Source organism: Cyprinus carpio, chromosome A22 (assembly GCF_018340385.1).
Source record: "Cyprinus carpio isolate SPL01 chromosome A22, ASM1834038v1, whole genome shotgun sequence".
In the NCBI taxonomy this organism is placed as follows: domain Eukaryota; kingdom Metazoa; phylum Chordata; class Actinopteri; order Cypriniformes; family Cyprinidae; genus Cyprinus; species Cyprinus carpio.
Window position 1 is genome coordinate 5,448,686 of NC_056593.1, and position 24,133 is coordinate 5,472,818.

General features: G+C 37.0%; 1 pseudogene; it reads left to right on the forward strand.

The window, feature by feature from the left end:
• The first annotated feature begins 20,342 nt into the window (after positions 1–20,342).
• On the forward strand, positions 20,343–24,130 carry LOC109046510 (annotated as a pseudogene).
• The last annotated feature ends 3 nt before the right edge of the window (positions 24,131–24,133 follow it).

A 24,133-nucleotide genomic window follows, 5' to 3' on the forward strand; every position in this document is an offset into this window, starting at 1 on the left:
ACACGCAGCAAAATGGATCTGTGGTTTCACTCGTTCATTAGGTAGCAAACAAAATCAACCTGTTGTTCCTCCAGAGAGATTCATCCTTAAGATGCTTAAGACTGTTATGCGACCCTAAGATTAGCCGTTGTTTTTGTTGTTTTTTTGTTTGTTTAATAATTTCGGATCTCTTTCGGTCATCTTCGCACGTTGTCCCCTCTCTTTGGTTTCCTATCCGTGTTGGGGCCACAGTCAGAACAAAGTGGGTTCGTTTGGCCTTTCCGAAGAATCTCTGATGTGTTACACAACGTTTGTGTAATGTTAACCCTTTCGCGCCGCGCTGAGTTGACCTTTGACTGACAAAAGTCCCGTACGCCAATAACACTGGTCATTCGCTGTGCCTATTCGAGCTCTTTATTTTGGACTCCTCTCCTCCCGAAGTGACTAGCTTCCTGATTGGAAGCTACCCACTTCATGATCTTTGGCATCAGTCTTGCAGACGCATGTTAGATCAAATATAGGGTGTGGCTTTTGACATGGGATTATAATCTTTTTGTTTGTTGTTGTTGTGTGTTATCTTGAATCTTTGTTTTGTAACATCTTATTGCATACTATCAGTGTGTTTAGTTTTGTTTTTTTAATAACATCTTTTTAACTATGCTACAAATTTACCACGAAATTTTATTTATACTGCTGACGATTAATTCATTTTCGTCTCTTTTTTTTATTTTTTATATAATCGGTGTTCAAACCCAACCTTATTTAAAAGAAGGACAACAAATCCCTATATCAGAGACGCAGGGTTTCTTTGTCCCCCCGCATAGGTGAGTTCACACGCCATGATCTGTGAGCGATTCAGCAGTAGCGACCAGCGCAAAACACCTGTGATAACAGACCGGTGCCGGCCGGGAGTTGTCCACGGACCCCCACCAGGCAATCTCATGTTCCCAGCATGGGTAGGAGTAAAAATGACAAGGCTATTTATTAAATATTGGTTAAAACTACATACAACTGAATGACTCCTCATGTCTTCCGAATAATGGTTCATACCGTGTCATGGATATAACGTATATATTAAAGATGTTGCACAATTTTAATGGGCAGATAAAAAGGCTGACTACGTCCGTTGTAAATAGTGTTTAAGTGGTACAGACCGTGGGTAATTAAAACAAACAAACTACAGCATATATATAATAATTTAGTCCTATAAACTAGGGCAGTAAAAAACATTGATCTACAAGTTAATGAATTCAAAATATAATAGAAACAACTATTTATATACATTTTACCAAAAAAAACCCATTTAAGAAAAACGTGTTGCCTTATCAGCTTTAATATATTACTAGTATTTAATTTATAGTATAATATTAGTAATTAATATTCGAGAGTTTTCCAAGTATTGACTAATCATAGCTTGCATATATGCGGCTGTAATAGAAAAAATATAGTTGTGTCAAAAATTTTCGGCTGTTAACGAATAATTGGTCAGTTAAACTTTAATATATTCTAATTCTATCTCACTTGTATGTAAAAGTAATAAATAATTATACATGTAATTTTTTCCAGATAACAAACAACAAAAGTGTTTCAATACACAATCTCGATTTTTTTTTTTTTCAATTGAACAGATATTTTTTTTTTATTTTTTTTTTGTGATTTTGTGGACACATTAAGAACAACCATTTGGTGGCCCTAAGATAATTACTCATAATATCAAGCACCTTTTTTTTTTTCAATTAAAGTAACAATATAAGTCATAAATGTTGTCTTGCATGATTGCACTATGTGTAATTAAACAGAAAAGGGCATACTGGCACTGATAAGTTGCAAGAAAAAGAAAAAGACGCAAAAACTTCAAAACAATAACAATTTAATCAACAACACTGAACCCCTTGGCTTGCCAGAAAAGAGTTCGCCTTAGGGTCCATTTCCCAAAGATATTTGCACCAAGCCAAATACATGCTAATCAACACGCATTCATTAGAATATACACCTGTTATAAAAATACTTTTTTGTTTAATAACAATAAAATCCGTCCACTTAGAGATCACCCCCCCCAAAGTCTGTATCCATATTCAGGAGTACCCTGTTGCAAAACCCTGAATGTCTGTTTCAGTACGCATTGGTTTGCGGGGCCATGTAGCATTCGTTACCTGACTCATAATGACCAGAGCGCACAGAACGTGACAGAGGACAGCCAGGTACCTAGACGTTAACCAGCTAACGCTGGCTGCTGGCTAGAACCACTAGCGAACCACAGTCCCGAGAAACAAGCCAAACTGCCCAGCAGGTATGTGAGTCACGGAGGCGGCGTGGTAGCGATTCAGTTTAGCCATCGACCAGCCTTTGGCGAGTTTTGGGATAGAGGATCGGAGTCCTCCCGAGCGAACTGCAAGCCCGACTACAGCTGCGCGTTAAAACGCTATCAACACCTGCCATGTGGTGAAGTGAAGGCTTGTCGTTGGAGGTTTTGTTGTTGTGAAAGGAAAGTGGCGCTAGAGGACCTGCATCCCGCGCAGCAAACCATACAGCCCCTGCAGGATCCAGTGCAGGCGGCCTTCTTTAGAGTCTTGTGCTGCTGCCGCTTCTGTGATGGGAGATGAAGAAGGGTTGAAACAGCGAACGGCTTTCGGGGTCATGAAGGACGGAGAACTGTAGGATTTGCGGGGGGCGGGGCCCCCGAAACTCAACCTTAGGAAGATCTTGTGATTACAATTCTTTATGTGCACACGCTATGGTATGTGTGAAACTCAACGCGAGCAGTCACCGAAACCGGATGCCCATGAGCACCGACCCTGTAACAAACACAGCAGGCACACTGTCTCTGCGTATTATTTCGACACTATTATTCATATATTTGACTTCGCTTTTTATTCTATTCCTCATTTGACCTTTATTTTTTAAACCACTTTAGTAATATAATTTTTTACGTTCTTTACCACTTCCCCTCATTTTTATGATTAATGTCTATTACTCTATTTGTATTTCGTTGTTGATCTTATTTTCAATTGTGCCTGATTAATGTTTCCAATGTAACAACCTTTTAAGTGTCCTTCAAGTTTTTTTATTAAAATGTTTTGATTTTTATTTCTTTTTTGTTCCCTTTTTTTTTTTTTCCACTCCCCGCTTGGGTTCACAGTTATTACTGTACTGAAATTATGTGTACATAGTTTTAGTGTATATTTCCAAATACACTGCTATAGATGCCCGCACATCAGGAAATAAGGCATTTATTTCTACCTTCATTCATTTGGCATCCATACAACTTTTTTTGTATTGTTCCCTTCTTTTATTATTTATATTTTATAATGAATTATTATAAGAACACTAATTTGTTGTATTATCACCAAAATATATGACAACATCGGATATTATTAATATTGTAAAATTGCCTGTTATTCATTTGGTTATATTCCCGTGTCGTGTATTAACTAGAGATATATAGCTATGTTATATAAAAAATATATACTATTTAGACCTATTGATTATATTTCATAATATAGGTTGACATAGTTCAACACATTTTTTTATTTAAATAAATACATTATTATTTTTTTTGATTTATTATTGCACAAAAATAGGAAACAGAGGAGAGACAATCGATTGCATCACTATGTTCAATTACCTAATACAGTTATCTCTTTTTGTACATTATTATTCTACGCTAGGGTTTGATCCCTTTGAGATTTATATATATGATGTCCAGTAGTTCGTTTTGTGCATTTACAACGTTACATTTTTTACTGTCTTGTATAAATCCATTTATAGGATATTAATAAAAACATTTATCAACTTAATAATATTTTTGTATCATTATATAAGCAGCCAAGTCAGACCTACTTAATTAGGAATATGTACAAATCTTTTGGGCCAATCTACTAACATTATCAGATACACACCATCCCATTGAGGTAACCCTCTGAATACTGAATGTTTTTCCTCGCGTGACTCACTTGAACTGTCGATCGTTACCTACTCACTTGGAACAGGTCTGCTTAACAGCACAGTGATGATAGGACGACTGAACCAGCGCGAACAATACGTGATGAAGACTGGGAGTAGAAGCACACCAGCCTTCCTGCTTGTACGGCGGTACAGTGTAGGGCTTCCGACTCGTGATGGATGCTCCATGCTATATTTCTACTGACCTCTTTTCCCTAGATATAGCAATAAATAATCATTTAACACTCATACTAAAACTCCAAAGCGCTTTGAACCGCTCTGATTCTCGGACTAGGAACACTTGATTCTTTATGACGGTTTCCGGCTACAAACCCGATCCGCCTGTCAAGATAAAAGATCCGGCTTGCTCGAATTCGAGCAAGGGAGTTTATCTGATATGTCGCTCGTATTTTCACTTCCTCTAAATGTGCAAACATCAATACACTAAAAATTGAACTGAGTTAATGATTTAATCTTGTTTGCACCAATTCTGTTTTCTCTCTTCCTGATAGAAGTGATGGACTGTTTTTTTGGCGATGTTTGTAAACAAATTTCCCAGCATTGCCATCTGTTTTAGAATTCCTCTGCTCATCAGCTGACGTGGGATTTGATGGTTACACATGCGGCGAGTTTTCCATCGTTTGACCTGCCTGAATCCAGTCTTTTCTCTTTTTTTTCTTCAGATTCTGCTTATATTAAATCCTTTTCACATTCAGTTATTCTGGTGTCAGTTGCAGATTTTACCAGAATTGAGACCCATTTTTTTGGCCCTCATTATTAATAAATAAACATTATCTTTTATTTATTTAAGGGCCTATTGTTGATTGATTGTATATTGTAGATATATATATATATATATATATATTATATATATCTATATATTATTATATAATAAAACAGGAGTAAACAGAACAAAAAACAGATTTTTTATGTTTACTCTCCTGTAACGTTTTATTTTTTATTTTTTGTATTTAATTAAAGATTTAGATTTTATTTTTAGAGCTTTTTTTTTTCTTTTTTACAATCCTCTACGGTCAGTAATGTTATACCTTTAAAGTATGCTCTAATACTTTTAGACGAGAAAATGTGAAAAAAATGTTTACCCTTGATGGTTACACCACCCCAACAAAACCCAAAAACACAAGTTTCACCACGGTTTCTGTGACACAATTCACTTTTGAAGAAAAAATAATAATATAATATATAAATATATAACACTCTTGGCATTGACCCAGCATATACACTATCGATTAAATACACTTTTTAATCTTGCTTAAAGACTAATAACCTGCATACTGGCTATTGTCCTGCTGAATCAAAAGATTGCAATTTGGGCCCTTAATAGAGTTACCGCCATATATATCAGGGAAAACAGCAAGTTTTGTTCCAGTGAAAATGAACATCCAGTGACCGTAACAAAATCGGAGACATGCCCGACCAATTAGTGCTGTGGCGTGAAAGTCCTGTAATCCTGTGACCTGCTGGCCCTCGTCCAGATCCCCAGATGGAGGACAGAGAACCTCCATATCTCCGTCCCGTAGGTCTCAGCGCACCCTTCAAACCAACACCCTTCCTGAATAAGCGACGATCTGCTATGCGGGGAGAGGGTTACATCAGGCCTATGGACGGTCTGTCATCAACTATTGTACAGCAAGGTAAGTGCATAGATTGCTATGTATTGACGCCACATAACGTTTCACATGCTTGAAAATTGGAAGTGATCTAAATTGAATTCTTTCTCTGTTTCTGAAGGGTATTTCCAGCACATATGCAATATTCTGAAGAATTGTCAAAAAAAATGCGACAACATTTAGTCTGTTTCTTCAAATTTAACACAAAACTATCATGCATCTTAAAATGTCAATACCATAGCCTACAAGTTATATAGGAGCACTGAGCAAAGAGCTGCGTTAAGAAATCTTGTTCTTGTTCTTCAGCAGAGGAAAGAATGATGTGAGAGTGAATCATTTTGGGCTGCTCTGTCCCTTTAAGAACTGAGTTTCATTTTTAAACAAGATTATTGTAAAATAGACCCACACTGGCAGGGGGTTCGACCGGGGTCCACAAATGGCCTTCAGGAAATGAATGTCTGCTCTGGTTTAGCTCTGTCTAGGACCCGGATAAGCGTTAATCTCGAGAGTACGGCGCATGCGCACAAACGCGCCTTTCTGGATAAAGGCGCGTTCGGAAGAGAAACTGATCGCCTTGGAACAGGGAGCTGCGACCGCGAAGGCACGATGAAGCATCTGAGGTGAGCGTCGTGCTGCCGGTGGAGGATCGTTTTGTCTTTAGTTTCTTGAGCGGAATGTTTAACGTTTTTCACGGTTTGCGCAATCACTTGCGTTATCTTCGCTCAAGCACGCGACGTCGTGCGCGCAAATTACGCCAAGAGCGGATTTGGACGACGCGTTTACTGTAAACCTGACCGCTTCTGGCCATTACAAAGCTGGGGGCTGCGCTTTAGCCAAGGGGGGTAAACGATGACTTGATTCTCGGGGGCCCATGACCAAGAGGGAATTCCAGAGTATCCCCCAATAAAATTGTGGTGCTAAAAAAAAAATATTTGATAGTAAAATTTTAACTTTAAGTTATTCTATTTACTGTTTTCCTGGTGTCAAAAAAATGTATTTGTTTAGGAAACACAAACGTCCGTAGGCCCTCACCCCTCTCAATACCATAAAATGGTTCAGTCCACTTAAATTGTATCCAGTAACCAAGGCAACACAAACAGCCGGCTTCATATAGCGCCGAACAGATTCAACTTGACAGAAGGGATGTGAAAGAAATGCCTCAAAATCCTGGAAATCAAAAATGGAAAAAAGAAAAAATCGAGAGATGAAGTGAAAGAGGCAAGGGGTCAAACAGTATGTTACAAAATATTTCTAAGAAAGGTGGGTTTAATAAGTGAGCCTAAATTGTTAGTGGACCGCCGTGACAATGATCGTAGCCTACATGGCACTTTTGCTGTGCGTACGCACGCTTTGTACATGAGGCCCTAGGTCTCTACGGTAGCATTTTTCGATAAGTTAGCACGTTTCGATAGAGCAGGGTGCAGCGGGTGCACGGCTTTGCCTCACATGCAGCCGGTGTCGGCATCTTGTACGAGGCGGCGCCCACTTCAGCACCCTGCTGCGGGTCCACGCTATTTGCACCTGTCTTGCAAGCAGTCTAACTTCATGAACTCTGATAAAATCCTCTGCCAGCTACTGTACAAACTACTCTTTCAGCTGTTTGTGAGGGTTTCCAGTGCATCTCTGAGAAGATGATGTGGAGTTGTATTACTGCAATGTCCCCTATATTGTCAAAATGCAGCATGATTCATCTCTCCTGCCAACTATCTTCACATAATACTTTCACATTATCTGATCAGACCGTCAGCAGAAAACTCAATTTAAACAGTGCAAAATGACTGCCTGTGGACGTTATAGGTAGAAATGATTATATTTCTGTTTTATTCACACAATAAATATTTAAACTAGGTTTTAATGAAAATTCATGTAGTTTTAGGAAAAGTCAGGGAGCAGCAAGGCTTTGTGATTTATTTAGACAAAGTTATTGACTATGCAAATTTCAAAACGGTCAAAATGATGCCTTGTTCATTCTAGTGTTAAAGATAATTACCATAAGTTTAAATGTTGCGGTATAAATATAAATACATTTCATTGTATTAAAGAGTGCTCCAGTGTTTCGTTACATTTCAACTGTCATGTTAAAAATATTAGGTTAGATTAGATTAACTTTATTGTCATTGCCAGTGTACAGTACAAATATGTACAGTACATTCATACAAATATAAATATATGTGGAATACACCATATGACACATGTACAGCTATGTACAGTATATACATTATACAGTACTGAAGTAGTTCAGTATTACAGAGGACAAATTCACGGGTGTGGACATGGGATGGAGTTCAATTGTCTGATTGACTTAAATATATGAGAATGATAGTCAAAAATACCATAAAAGCATGATTTTATGTAAATTAATATGAAAAAAACTCTCAGCTGTGTTGGGGGCCCTGTCAAGATTCTTTTCATGGGGCCCAAAATCCTTAGCAGCGCCCCTGATTACAAGTGACTTGTTTTGATTTAAGGTATGTTCGCTTTCTTAAAGAGTTACTACAAGGGGTCCAAATACGAGTAATCTTACTCTAAGCGACAAATTACAGATGCACTTTCTGAAGTTTGTAATTTAGTTTTTTTTTTCAATGACGTCAAATTGCTAATCTAATCTGCAAGATATTATTTCATTATATTTGTTTATTCGTCTGTTTATTTCTGTTATTTTGTCTGCAATTAATGCTACACATTTTCAAATTCTTTTTTTAATCAGGTTTTTGTATTGTTATATTTTCTAGTATTTATTTGTTTATTTATTTATGCGTTTATTTATTGTCTTATCCTGTTTATTCATTTTCTATATTGTATTCTATTCTCTTGATTTATTTATGCATTTATTATTTATTTATTAACTTATCTATGCATTAAATGCATTTGAAGTCACATTTTAACATCTAATCTGTATTCTATTAATTCATTTTAATTTAATTAATTAAATAAAAATATTTATTAATTTATTTATAATTTTTTAAGCATGTATTTATAGATTAACATTTATGTAATTTACATAAATGTGCATAAATTACACATTTATTGAATTGCATTTATTTATTATGCATTATTTCCCAAAGTAATTTGCCAGTTGCACGTGCTTTCAAATCTAATCTTTATCTTCTATTCTATTCTATTCTATTCTATTCTATTCTATTCTATTCTATTCTATTTTATTCTGCACTTAACTATGTCTGTTTTTATGTGTTATTTATTTGCTATTCTTTTTGTGACCCGTTTTATGCCTCTTTCTGTTCTGGTTGGTTGTTCGGGATGTTCTCTGGGATTAGGACATCAGCCAAAGAGAGTGCCCTACAACAAAAATGGTCTAAAAAACACCCTTGGCCTTAATTTCCCTCCTCACGCATACTGATCAGCCTCAGATAGATGTTGTCAAGCGGTTCTGTAAAGGACAGATTTGTTATTTTGCACAACTTAGCTGGAATGTTAAATCCCCATATATTCCCGTTTGTAGACTTTCTGTCTGATGTTTTAAAGAAGCTCTTACCCTATACATACTAAACGTTCAATTCTGTTCAGCAAATATCAGGGTCCTCAACCTTGATAAATACATTTAACCATTTTAAGTATTGTTAATATCTAATATATATTATTTAATTTATATATATATATATATATATATATATACTGATAGTAAAACACATTAATGGAGTTCTTTGTAGATCAGAGATTATAGAACTATCCACATTTGCTGTAAGTACAACACCACAATCTAATCTAATCTAATCTCTGTTGTTTTCCTCAGACTGAGCCCCTTCAGATGAGCCAGATGGTGCTGAAAACTGAACTTAGAGGACATCTTTCTGAAAACTCATCAAAAAACATCATCTCTTTTGTGTTAAGACTGTACAGGATCGACACAGTGATCCATGTTTGTTCTTAGCCTGGATATGCACAACACATCAGAACTTGAAGTCTTTGGGCCTGGTTTGGGTAAACATGGTCGCTCTTTTGATTGGTCTGAATTGATAAATCATCTCCCATAACCTACTGAGCCATGCTTTACAGCCTCTCGCATTCCCAAGATGGCAAAAAGTAGATTTATTGAATTGCAGGACTTGACTCCAGGTGACCGCAGAGTCGAGTTAAGCGCCCCTCTGTCCCGTGCAGGACCCACTCTGGAAAGATGGAGCAAAGGGAAGGTGGTGCGGATGGTGGGGGAGCGGCGCGTGCGTCTGGAGGAGCCCGACTGGCTGACATGTAAACCAGGACAGGGACACGACTTCCAGCCCTGCAGCCAGACGCAGCTCAGCTGGTGTGACGACCTCTGCCCGGAGGGTTCATCTCTGGGGCCCTGTACCGCCAGAGCCTCCGCTGCACACGTGAGTCATTTATGTGTGCGGTGCGAGATAATCAAGACCATTCTCCGCAGGGGTATCCTGTCTTCTGCTGTGTGTAAATGCTACTGTCAAGACAATCTGACCCTCAGAGAGACCCGTAAGACAATAGAAAAAGGATGTTTAGACAGTTTTAACTGCCGTCTCTTTTGTTGGACAGAGATTGTGTGTTGGGTGTGTGTTGTAAATACAACGTCAGAAGACATTTAAGAGGAAGATTGAATAGCAAATCAATCGAGCGTCATTATTTAATGCATAAATACAAAATAATAAACTTAAAATAAGTTGTAGTAAATAAAATAAAATAATTTGATGTTAAAATGCATGCAGCTGATTTTAATTTTGGCAAATAATGCAAACAGAAACTAATACATGCATTAAAATTATAAATAAATGTAAATCTGTAAATAAATGAGTAATAAATTACAAAAAATATAATTAATTGATGGATTATGTGTTTAACCTGAATTTTTTTACAAAAGAAAAACCAAAAAAATAACAACTATGTACAACTATGTGTAAAAAAAATATGTGCCAACACTGTTAAACATACTCAAAAAATCCATCAAACAGCGACACCATTACAATATAGGAAAAGAACGGTGGAGTAGGCAAACAGGAAAATAAATAAATGCATAAATCAATGCTTAACTGTTATTAATAAATAAATACAATGCATTAGCAACCATCAAGAACGTTTTAGCAACAGCTTAGTAGCAATTCCCTGGCAACCTCCCGATATCTTGACGACCTGTAACAGTGAGATTTGCGAAATTACTACCAAACATAATCTTCAGAAAAAGCTAACAATATAGTTTTCTCTGTTTTTCTCTTTCATCTATTTGCCCGCAAACATATTTAATAGATCAAAAGTTCAATGTAAAAACGATCATAAACAGCATTGTTTTTAACACTTCTGTAAGGCCCTTGAGAAAAATGGGTCAGTCAAAACCAGACCCACAGCATGAATGACGTATTCATCAAATGACCCAAGACACACCATCAGCATGACCAGCAGTGGGCGCTGTGCATTCATTGAATGATGAGTGCACACATGCTCTTGGACCATCCAAGGCGATTCCTTGAGCTCTCTAAAAAAGACATATGCCAGACTCTGTTGTACTGGAGGAAACTGTTATTTTTAAGTAGGACACAGTCACCCAAGATAATTTTAATTCTGTCATCATCTACCTCAACCATCAAATTTCAAGCCGGTATGCGTTGTCTTTCTTCTGTTGAACACATAAAAAAGATATTTTGTAAGAATGTTGGCATCACAAAACAGGTTGACGGTAGCCATTGACTTCCACAGTATTTTTTTCGTCTCCAGTACACATAGAAGTCACATGGCTACACGGGCAACAGTTACACACATCTTCAAAATAGCTGGATTTATATGTTGTTTGTGTTTTAGTAACGTTTTGTCTCTTCAGACTGTAATTACACTTGTCAATTTCCGCTGTCAACGCCTTCATTCAACTGTGACTGCAGCTTGAACTGTGACTGCCGTCAGGCGAACAGCTCTGAGTGCTGCGAGAAACAACGATCGAGAGTGACTGGACACTAATGTGGTGAGAGCGAACTACTAGAGAGGATGGACGTTTGCTAGTAGATGGAATCAAGAGAAATGCGCATGTGTTACATTAAAACGTAATTAAATTATTCCACCCCTGGCATCTGTCGCTAGACGTCGAGCCAGTGTCTCAGGCGCACCCTCTGGCAATCAAGTTGCGGGTTTTATTTACCGTCCTGAAAAAACACAGTGACGTGTGCAATTTAACAACAGAAGCCCCGGAGGAGAGGTTGCTTAGCAACACACATAAAGCAGCTGCACCACTTTTAAACACTTTTTAAAAATGGAAATAATATACGGTCACTGGCCTGATTTACCTAGAGATCAATCAAATTTTGTTTTAGCGTTTTCTGAGAAATGTGTGAATTTATTAAACCAATTCTAGTATTGATCGAGTTGCATTGGACTATTTGGTTTTATTTCCATAATAATGAAATTTCTAATCACAGTGTGGATTCTGTGAAGGAGAGGATCTGCCAGGATTTTCAGTGTAAGTGATGTGTTTGTTGCCAGTAACTGATGTGAAAGGTGATATTGGGGAGGGTGGAGAGGATGACAGATGGGTGTGAGTGGAACTAATTCAGGCATACTGGTCAAACCCATGGAGAGCTTCTTACCGTAATTACAAATGTGCAAATCATTTTAAAGTTCTCATTTGGCCATGCAACATTTGCGTGATGGTCATTCTTATAGTTTTAATCCTTTTACAATACACACAAGACTTTTATCCAGCAAGAAATCTTATGCAGACGGCAACAGGATATCATGCAACATTATTTATACGTATATAATCATCCTCCCCGAAATCCAGGCAGTTCTTTTTGCCGCGCACTGTAGTGAAGTGTGTTATTTGCAGCCCATTTTTCAAATGGTAATATTGTATATATAATAATTATAATATTACTATTTGGATTTATTATTATTATTATGATACATTTTAACTATGCATAAGTTTAAAATACATTTATACTGTCGTATTTACAAGTATAAGTATATTAGTTTGTTGTATATATGTTGTTTTTATATATATACACATTAAATGTAATTGTTTTATGCGCAATATTATATAATTATATTATGTAGATAATATTTTTTAGTTTTTCAGCTGTAGTGATTCATAGGTGTTTGTTTGTTGCACAGATTTTCTGTTTGTTAATTGGAAATATGGTGGATGGATGATAATAATAATAATATTTAATATTTAAAATACATTTATACTATTATTTGCCTATTTATAAATTTTCATTTAAAATAAATGTTATATATTTGTATACCAAATATTACTAATAGCTATGTAATTATTTTTTATAATTAATGTATTTTTATATGTAGATTACTTATATTTTTATTTGCGTTCTGTAGTGAGGTACAATTGTTTGTTGCACTTTGTCATACTAAATGTTTGGATTGCGAACTGGTAATATTGTAGATAATAATTCTAATAATAATATTATTATTACTAATATACGTGTTAGTATATGCTTGATAGTGTATGTGTGTTTAAAACACATGGTAATACTACTATTTACTTTGTTATAAATGTACTATTTAAATAAAATGTTATAAAATATTTATATAATAAAATATCTTTTATATGTACGAACAATTGTTCTATATATTATTCAGATGAGCAAATACTAAAATGGGATATAATAATTATTATTATTATTTTTATTTAAATATATTATGTCTGATTATTGACTATTATCAACATAATATTATATGTTACATATTTAACATTACATTAATGGTTACATATTACTTTATGCCATTTTGTAAAAATTATATAATTATATGTAGATGTAATTATACTTTTTATTGGTTGAAAAATTAGAAAGGAAATATTATCTATTAAAATATGTTACAAACAGCAATCTGTATGCCATTGGTCTGTCTGCGGGTGCGCGTCAGGTCTGAATGGGGGGGGAGGAGCCTGTGTGCGAGGGGGCGGAGCACCAGCAAAGGGTGGGGGTCAGTGTTGCCAACTTAGCGACTTTGTCGCTAATTTAGCGACTTTTTCAGACCCCGTTAGCGACATTTGTCGAAAAAGCGACTAGCGGACAATCTAGCGATTTTCTTTGACAAACGTTAGTTAGTCTCTGAGACCGTCTGGTTACTGCCGCACGGAGCGCGAGCGGGGTCTCTCTTTCCCAGCGCGCCCTCTCTCTCTGCATCTGCTCTGTCTACAGCGAGGCGCCCGGAGGAGGACAGCAGCACTTTCAGTTAAAAAAAGACTATTCAGTTTCTTCTAACTCTTTTGTACATGCGAAGTAGGAGCCCGAAATCAACAAGCACAACCATTGTCTTAATCATATGTGGTATTTGATCTTCATTAACAATGAACGTCGATAGGATTTTAGTGCAGAATTAATATATTTCGAGAGCTGGTTATATTGTGAGTCTTAATGGAGGCCCGCGTATGTCAGTCAATTTTATAATTAGTAGATTCCGTGTTTGTAAACAGAACACTGATTAAAAGTATAATAAATAAAACCAGTTTGTTGATTTGTACGAATGTTTGGGCTGTTGATTCTATATCAAAATGTCTAGTTGGTAAGCCACCGGCGATGCCGATCGGACAAATACGACCGAAACGAATTTTACGTCCTTGATAGAGGCTATGCAACGGGGACGTCATCGTAGTGACATTTGCGCTTTTTCACTGGGTGTGGCTGCGGTCCATTGAAGCGATTGTTGCACACGGCTGTGGGTGGGCGCGTTTTCTTGTAACATGAAAGAGAGTGGCGGGTGACTATGTCTTCTTGGGCAAATATTAGCACTAACCGGTGGACACCTGAGTTTACACGAGGTCATCAGACCGAAAGAGCGCCTGCACATCAGTCCAAAAGATGTCCCTCAGAGGCTAAGCGGGGAACGTCTTGCACGGTCCCGGTCCGGCTGCTTTCGGTATGTGATAATGAGGGAGCTGCGAGGCGTTCGGTTAGATGACGTGGGCGAGCGCTTCGCGCAGTGAGTACGGATACTACGCAGCCAGCGCGACTGACGAGCTTAGCGGAGCTCGCGCAATCTTACACGCGTGTGTGTCGCGCACGTCAGTCATGAAAGACCAAAAAAACGTCACGGGAAAAAGTAAGACAGTGGACATGGTGGCATTAATGTCCACTATTTTGCGTTTTTTTTTTTAGGGGCGACGTGTAAAAGTCCCAGTTTAAACAGGATAATCGAAGAGAAACTGAGAGAGAAGCGGATATCTATGCGGGGCGCGGTGTTGACCACCATGCGCATGTGCTCTGTTGTGTTAATGATGAGTGCCTTATCAGTGTGAACTCACACTAGACTTTCATTAATGTATTATAATTGTTTAAAAGTATAGTCAGGTCAGTTTTTAATCAAAATGATTACACTATTTAAATATTTATAGTATTTTTGATAATTGTTTTAAGGGACTTTTTGGACATTTTTTCGACATTGCGTGTTGTTGTATGTTTGTTGGGGGTGGTCTTCTTCTAGATGATGTCATGTCTGAGTCGTTGTCTTAAACGCCACCCCCCACCCTTGATTAATCAAAGCATCACTGCACTCTGGTTACATGTCTTCTTATAGCACGTTAAATGCAGTTTAAAGACTTCGAATCGTAATAGAAAACCTTAATTGTTAGCTCTCCTGAAGCCAGTGTATTCAAAGATAAAAGTTGGACCAGGTTAGGTTTTTCTTCCTGTGACATCTAACTAGAAACACACGTGTATATTAAAGGGATACTCATTCCCAATAATGAAACAATTTTGTTGCATTAATCACACTTCCCACCATGTCGTTGCAACACTCGTAAAGAAGCGTATTGTCGTTACTTGGAACACAATTAAGATATTTTGGATGAAAAACAGGGGATGGCTTGAGATCAGTGTCCCATAGACTGTGCCATAAATAACAGTGTCAAGGTCCAGGAAAGGATGGAAAGACATTGGTCAGGAGTTTAGTCAATCCTGCCTCAGTTGATCACCATACCCTAACGTAAGCGCGACGATCAATACTTTTTTGTGTACGAGCAAGAAAACAATATCATAACTAACTTATTATTCAACAATTCACTGAGCCAGTCGCGCCATTTTGCCAATTCTTGAGCCGTACCAAATGGTGTACGCTCTTCTGTTGTCAGTTTAATTTATTAGTTAAGTCGGTAATCACAGTTTAATTAATAATAATCACTTGAACAAATAATAAAGTAGCGACAAAAAAACTGAACTAGGTTTACATGAATAGTAATGCAATAATATGCAAATCTTAGGGATCTCAAATAATAGGAAACATTTTTTTTCCCCAGAAATTTAGGAGTGTTCTTACTTGTGAAGTTAATGGACTATACTGAAAATCTCTGTGAATTATTCACGTTCAGCAACGCATTAGAGTCGATGGTGAATGTGTGGTGTGTGTGTGTGGTAGTGTGTGTGTTGTTGTGTGTTGTGTTGTGTGTGTGTTGTGTGTGTGTGTGGTGTGTATGTATATAATGTATATGAGTGGAGTGTGGAACAGTGTGGTGTGTGTGTGTGTGTTGTGTGGTGTGTGTGTGTGTGTGGTGTGTGTTCGTTCCCATTTCCTCCGTCTGCTATTGCATCTGGATGATGGCATGGTTGTTTTCTCTCTGTCCTGGATCTGAAAGACGGTTTCAAACCCCATTTTAGTGCCTCAAGCACTGCAATGGTTCTTCTGTACAAACACAACCAGCTATTTGTTGTCAATAGAGTTGCATAAAAGTCAGATATTTTTGTCAAAGTTCTTTCAAAATCTGATCCTATTGGTTTGTATCTCAGGAAAACTGAGTTAAGGACAAATGATGCAAGTTATCCCAAACACTCATCTGTTTGTGTACACTGTATATCTCGAGGAATACATCAGTGCCAATCTGAGTCGTCTCTTGACGGTGTTCTTTTTCTTTTGCCTCCCCTCCATTGTGGTAATGTGATGTATCACAACAGCGGTACCTGTCCTCTTGTCCTACAGGAGGAACTGAGTGTGGACTGGCGAAAACCGGAGCTGTCTGTCAGTGAAACACAACAGGAAAGTGAAAGAATACAACGCGTCAGGTCAACATGTTAACCTCTTCAGGTCTGGTAAGGAACCTGTCAGTGTTTAAATATGTAATCTAATCATACTGGTTTTTTTGCCGTTTGTTAAGGCCTGGCAAATGCTGAGTATGGGTACTACCATAGATTGGCCACAGTCACTTCACTGCACTTTAATTCAGAACACTTGTAGTTAGGTATTATCAAAATGGGATACTTTGTGAACACTAGGAGCACAAAGAGCAGTCTTAAAGGGGTTCCCCCCCCCCGCCCCCCCCCCCCCCCCCCCCTTTTCTAGGGGTGTCTCTTGTAGCTGTGTAGGCAAAAATAACAATCTGCATGGGTCCAATAATATCCGATTTTTTTTTTTCTTATAATGCCCAAAATCATTAAGGCTGTTAAGACTATTTTGTATTAATTTCAGTACTACATAATATAGTATCCAAACTTCAATTGGTTGAATTAGTAATACTGCATTGCAGTAAGAATACTTAATTTGGGACAACTTATGCACTAAGGATTCTGATTGTTTTAACCCCCTCTGATTCCAATGATTTTCAAATAATTGTATCCTCAGCCAAATATTGTTTGATGACATAATGACCGTTACATCATGGAACGATTATGTAATTCGGCTTTTCAGATGATGTATCAAGTCTCAATTTCTAAACATTTACACCTAAGGACTTGGTTTTTGTGTGCTGTGGTCACAGTATATATTCTAAAAAATAAAATTAGGAATGACATACTGGTTGTTTAAACTTATAAAGGTAATGGAGATGCGGAGTATATGTAAATCTAGAAATTGTGACTATATCATAATAGTAATATGATTATTATTATATTATTATATATATATATATAATTTATATATATCTATATATATCTAATATAATATATATTTTATTATCTAATCCATTAGTTTTAAATAATAAACATTTTGAAAAAATAGAATTACATTAAAAATGTGACGAATATCAATTATATCCTTATAGTCTATAGCATTTTCACTTTTTAATTCCAAAAAAAAACTTTTTTAATATATTAAATATACAGTTATTATGGTGATATACGAAATCTTTTTGGTATTATAACATATCTAATTTTATTTTAAAAATAGGAATACTAATATTTACAATAATAATATTGTTAATATATTCTAACAGAATATTTATTCGGTCGTGTTATAGTGGCATCTCAATAAAAACCAAATAATAATCATATTTATTGTACATTATAATTTGTGTGTTGTGTGTGTGGTATGGATGTGTGTGTTTTATTTGGATCGTATCTGTGTTTATATTATAATGACATGGTAATACCACATAAATAATAATAATACACAAGTTGCAATAATATTATATTATGTGTATAAGTTAATATTGTATGTATTTTTATTTGTGGTGTTTGTACTGTAAGTATCCAATTGCAGAGGGTAAACCCTAGAATGTTTCTGTGTCCTCTCATATCAGAAACCGTGATGGATCTTACACATGGTTTCATACAGGTGTCCGCAGTTCATCCGTGGCACACGGCCCTGTGTCTCAAGCCCCTCCACAAGATAATGTTCCTCCTCCTCAGGACGGAAGATGGATCTAGGTTGGTGGGCGAAAAAACAAAGCATTTGAATGCGTGCCACCCGCATTCTACCTGACCCGGGGGGAGACACGGTCAACACACGAGCAAGATTCGCTTCCATCCCCCCGGGCTCAAACAGATTGGAGCATACCAGTGCGCAGCTGATGAATCGAACGTCACATGTGGTGTGACTAATTGCGGCCAAGTTCTCACTCGTTTTGTGAACGCAAGCTGAGCGACAGAACCAAGGTGTTCTGACCGTTCCTATTTTTTGACATCTCTACCAAAATTCGATACTGTAGAAAGAAACAATCAAATACCATTGTAAACCAATAATAAATGGTGACCCGAAGCACAAACGAAGGTGTTAAGTCCTCTGGGGTGTATGTGTAGGCACTAGCCAAAATACTTGTATGGGTCAAATTATCAATTTTTCTTGTATGCCAAAAAATCCTTCGGATATTTAAGGAAAGATCATGTTCCATGAAGATATTTTGTCCAATTCCGACGGTAAAATATAGTCAAAAACTAATTTTTCGACTTAGTAATAATATTGCATTGCTAAGAAACGTAATGTTGGACAACTTTAAGGAGTGATTTTTGTCAAGTATTTTGATTTCGTTTGCAACCCTCAGCTTCGTCAGATTTTAAATAACTTTTAATTGGATTCGGCCAAATATTGTCCCATATCCACGACACAAACAATACAATCAACGGAAAAGCTTTATTTATTGCTCATGACGTATAACTCTCAATTTAGAAAATTTTACCCTAATGACTGGTTTGTGCGCTCGCAGGTCACTTACATAGTCAGGTGTGGTTCTCTTTTCAGACGCAGTGTACTTACAAGGCAAGTTAGCAGATGATGCGCGTCCGCTGTTGGCCTGCTTCTGTGTGCTGGATCCCAACTTGAAGGTCCTACGTTTTATCTTTAAAGAGGAATGGAAACATGGGACGTCAAATGGCGTGAGTATACAATCTCTTCTGACAAGGAACTCACCAGACTTTACTGTGAGTCATCAGAAACAATAACAATCATAAATGGATTCATGAGGTTTATGAAACAGTATGTTTGTTTATTCTGGCAGTGGGATGCTGTTCAGCTTTTCTGAGCTGTCCAGTAACTTCCTGCGCACCCTGCAGCGTCGAGGCGAGGAGGATCACGTGCGGCAGTATCGTTGCGGAGCTTTCGATTCTGGCCAGAGACAAGAGGAAAGCGGCTTCGGGAGAACTTCATCAGCACGACGGGGCTGAAACAATCTGCTTCTTCAGTACCTCAGAAGCAACAAAAAGGAAACAAGACGGGAAAAAATCTTGAGAACGCTAGTACCCAGCTTATTACTGATTTTCATCCTGAGAGTGTGTGGAAGAACCCTTTGTCCTGCAGGTGGACATGAGAAGGGTGTTGTAAGCGCCGTGACGAGAAGAGGATTTAGCGAGTGTTTACGGGTTGACTGGTTACGCCTTGTCCTGATGAGGAGTGTGACGTACACTGGAAGAACTGCTAGTACAGTCCGTAGCTGTAGAATCCAGTGGTTGGCAGTGTGAGCCGTTGTACAGCTGTGAGCCGCATGATGACTGGTCTGTGGTGAAAGCCTAGTTCAGATATTAAACAGTCATTTTTCACGCACCCATTTACCCTGTAAGTGGAAACAAAGGTATAGTTTAATGTCTGTATTAAAATCTGTTCACTATTTAGTTGATGCAATACGTGGCAAATATTGAATCCGCCAGTGATATATCTTGAATATTTGTTATCAATTAATGATGAAATTAAATAAAATATGTTCCTTTAAAGAGGGACTGTTTTGTTGTGTGCTAAGAAGCCCTGGAATTATTAGTAATTTAATACTAATTACCAAACTTTAATCTTGGAAAGTAGGCACTTTTTGTTACATACTTAAATCATTTAGTTTTTCACTTCCTTTTTCTTTCTTTGAAAAAAAAAATATCCGCCTGTGTTGATCCTTTCACAGTGTCGACCTGTTGTAGAATAAGAAAGCAATCATTCTGCTTCGCGACGATGAAAGATATATATATATATATTTGTGTGTTAAATTGTTTGATAACTGAGAGGTGCCCAAGCCATCATACAGAAAAATAGATTGCCTCAAATCTTTAATTTTGATTAACATAATTTCCTTTAAAAAAAAAATAAAGATCAAGCGACACCAAAATTAAAAACATGACAATAACAAATAAAATTTGACCCGAAAAAAAAATACTTTTATTATATCATATCCCGAACTTTTATTCTATCCATTGTCCTCGCACGAAGCGCTACCATGTAATTTCCGGTTTCAGCACGAGCGGCTGAGCGTGTCTTGATTCTCTCTGATCTGCAGCGGTTCGCTTGTGAGTGACTTTACACACTCGATAAATCAGTTCAAACCGGCGTTAATTCGCATTATTTCCGCTGCTCTGCTTCATTTAACATCAGGAGACTTCATTCAAGTAAGTGTCATCATTATAAACACGAATAACTGTATGTTACAGACACAAACGTTGTAGGACGTTATGATGATGTTAGCCGCATTAGCATGAAAGCTACATCAATGGAGTGTTAATTTATTTGTAACAGTACTTTTATAAATTTTTTATTGATGTAATATAAGAAAATTCAGTTTTTGGTAAATTATTGGCTGTCAAACACAATCTGTCATGTTTTAAGATGCTACATGTGCTATATATGTTAATGCTGAGGTGAAAATTTTATATTATTTAGGGTGTAATTAATAAAGCCTAAATCAACTTATAAATGGATTTCCCTTTAATAATATGTTTTGAGTGGGAAAGCAGAGATCCCAGGTTTCCCATGTCATAAAGAGCTGCCATATTTCATCATTATCAGATCAAATGTGTCAATATTTAACACTATGAGTTCAGTAACAGATTATTGTTTCTTCTTCCAGAGCTGTACGCTGTCTGAGTGTGACCCGAGCGGGAGGAGAATGCTCTGCAGCCCATGATGGGTGGCAGCGGGTCTAAAGGTAAAGGCTACTGGCCGTTCTCAGGTTCAGGTGGCGGAGATGAACCTGCTAAAGACGGCCAAGAGCAGAGCCTGGCCCGGGTGCGGAGCATCCGAAACGCAACGCCTTTCGTGTTTTTACCAGGAGGAGGTAAATATAACCACAGCTCCTGGCATGTGACTTCATTTCAGACAGCATAACTGGACCACTGTGCCTTTTACACTGGCAACAAGAAACAGATGATCTGAACAACAGACTTACTTGAGATTTTGAAAGTAACATTTTCAAACTGTGTTGAGAGTCATTGAGGAAACTGACCTTTGGTATAAAGTAACAAATAAAGTACAGTACATTATTGCAAAATAAACATTGACAGGGTGATCTGTTTTACATAACTACTCTTATTTGTAAATTTTTTAAAACGTAAATAAGAAAATAAAGATTTTTCATTAGAGGTCACCAATTTATGTTTTTAACCCTTTAACTATCATCATAATGACAAATATTATTGTGTGCTTCACTGAAACCATTACATCCATCTAACTAATGAAAATGGTTAACCTATCAATGGTAATGAGGATGCATGTGTCAAAAATTAGCAGATTTTTTCAAAAAAAAGTATTTATAGAAGTTTAAATGTACTGTAAATAAAATTTGCTATATTATTTAATTTTATTTTATTTATTATAAATATTTTACATAACAGGTTTTACTCTAAAATTGGTATTAAAATTAAAGCCTTGTGTCTAAATAAGTTATGTTCCAAATTTGAAGTTGATATGAAAAAAATTGACATTCCTGTGAGATTTTATTTAGGGTGTCATACCACAAACAGCCACCATCAAAACTACTTTGAATTTTGTTTAATGAATTTTTCTCTAGATTTCTCTGTCAATTTTACTTCTATCTCTTAATTAACCACCAAATATGGAATCCTGAGACTCAGACCTTTCCAATGATATGTTTGTTGCCAAGATTATAAAAAGTTTTGATTCTAAAAGACCGTAATGCATTTTGTAATATGACACTTGACACTGCCCACTAAGGGGGAGGAGACTGCCATAAGATTTTAAAGTGCCATTTCCATGGTAACGCAATGTCACAGGATGAATCTTGGCTTCTAAGCTTTCAAGGATGATTCTTATTGCTTACATAAAGAATTCATATGAATATGAATAATTTATGATTACTAAAAGATTTTATTGAGAAAAAGGACAACGACAAAAAAAAGAGCGCCAAGCGTCCCACAATGTGGGACGGTGACAGTTAAGGGGGTTAAGTGTCTGACAACTGATATGCACAACCAATTTGAAATATTTAATCTGCTTTTTGAAGAAAGGAAAAAAAGTAATGTCAAACATTTATGCAAAACAATAAAAAAAATATAAGTAATTTTTTCAGAATCTTTAATTATTACATATTTTCTGTAAAAATAAAAACGAAGCGGCCTAGTAATGAAACATGCATTTATATGCAAAATATTAACTATGCTAGAAATTATGTGCATTTCTTTATATAAAAAAATTATATGTAAACATCTTTAGCATGTTTATATAGAAAAATTATAGAAAAAATCTGCACAGTGGAATGCACAAAATGACTAAGAACAATAACGAAAATTACAAATCTATTGTTCTACTTCTATACAACACCATAATTATAACAATAATGGCACAGAGGAACGACATTCGAGGAATCACTGTCAGAACAAGTTTTTTTTCAGCTAATGAACAATTAAAAATATTGACAGCCAATCAGAGTTGATCCTGCTATTAAGAAGGCAACCATTTAAAGCGGCAGATGACAAAACCGCAGCATGCGATTATAATAAAGTCAATTGTGAGAACGTGTTGTTGTGGATGCTAATGTAGTTATGGTTGTTAGTGTGAACAGGCCTTAAGACTCAAGAAAAGGTATTAAACGTTGCTTATTTATGTTTTCTAACTTGTATCCATGTTTTGAAGCTCTTTGTACTTCGACGAGGATGGCGACCTTGCCCACGAGTTTTACGAAGAAACCGTAGTAACAAAAAATGGCCGCAAGAAAGCCAAACTAAAACGAATCCACAAGAATCTCATACCTCAGGTTCGTCAGCATCGTAGTGTTTTGTGAACATTTGCTGCAGGATTTAATAGTTTAATTATTATGCTAAACATTTTATTTCAAATTTTTTCCGTAGGGAATCATCAAGTTGGATCACCCTTGTATCCACGTCGATTTTCCGGTAGTCATCTGTGAAGTTTGATGCCGTCGGTGACCTCATGCGAAGAATCCGTCCCCCTTCATTTAACTCCCACCCGCTGGATCCCGTACACGCTTGCTGTGTAGTGCCCCCTTGTGTTTGGGAGGGCTTGATGCGTGTACGTGGAACCCCGGCAAACGAGCTGCAAGATGCTCCGGCTGTGTGACTGAGAAGAGGCTGCGGTCTGACAATGATGTCCTGACTCTTTATGTTTCCTCGTAATCATCCACATGAAGACTATTATGGGCTGTACGGCCAAGACACTAAATGTGGTTTGTGTACGAGTGTGTATGTTTGTTTGTATGTGACCATAGAAATAGAGAATATTTAGCGATGTTTGACTTTTATCGGGAGCACGTTAAGAAGGAGTCTTGAGAACCTTCTAGAACGTTCTGTTTAGAATTTTGAAGAAGCCCTTGGAAAGAACGTGTTGCATTTGAATGCTTTAATTGACAGGCTTTGCGTAAAAAGCAGAGCTTCGCAGATCATCAGGATGAGATGTTCGTAGAGGTAATGCAATTAGGGTTAGTACAAAAGTGAGTAAAACTACAGCCTGAATTTTGCATGTAGTTCCTATAGAACTGATTCTGCTTTCTTGTCAGCCAGTAAGAGAGAATGAATGGCTGTTTACTATGCTGTGACTGGAATTGCTGCCGCTCCTTGATTGAACGGTTAAGGCACTGACTGACACAGTGCTGCCAGTCACTGTGAGAAGCCCCGCCCCCTCTCACTGTCGTGGCCGTCTTTATTTATTACAGTTGAAATGACCAGATGGCATTAAAGGAAATACCATGAATAAATGCACATCAAACTGTTTGTCTATTCATTCGGTATTAAAAAAGAACATTAAGTGAG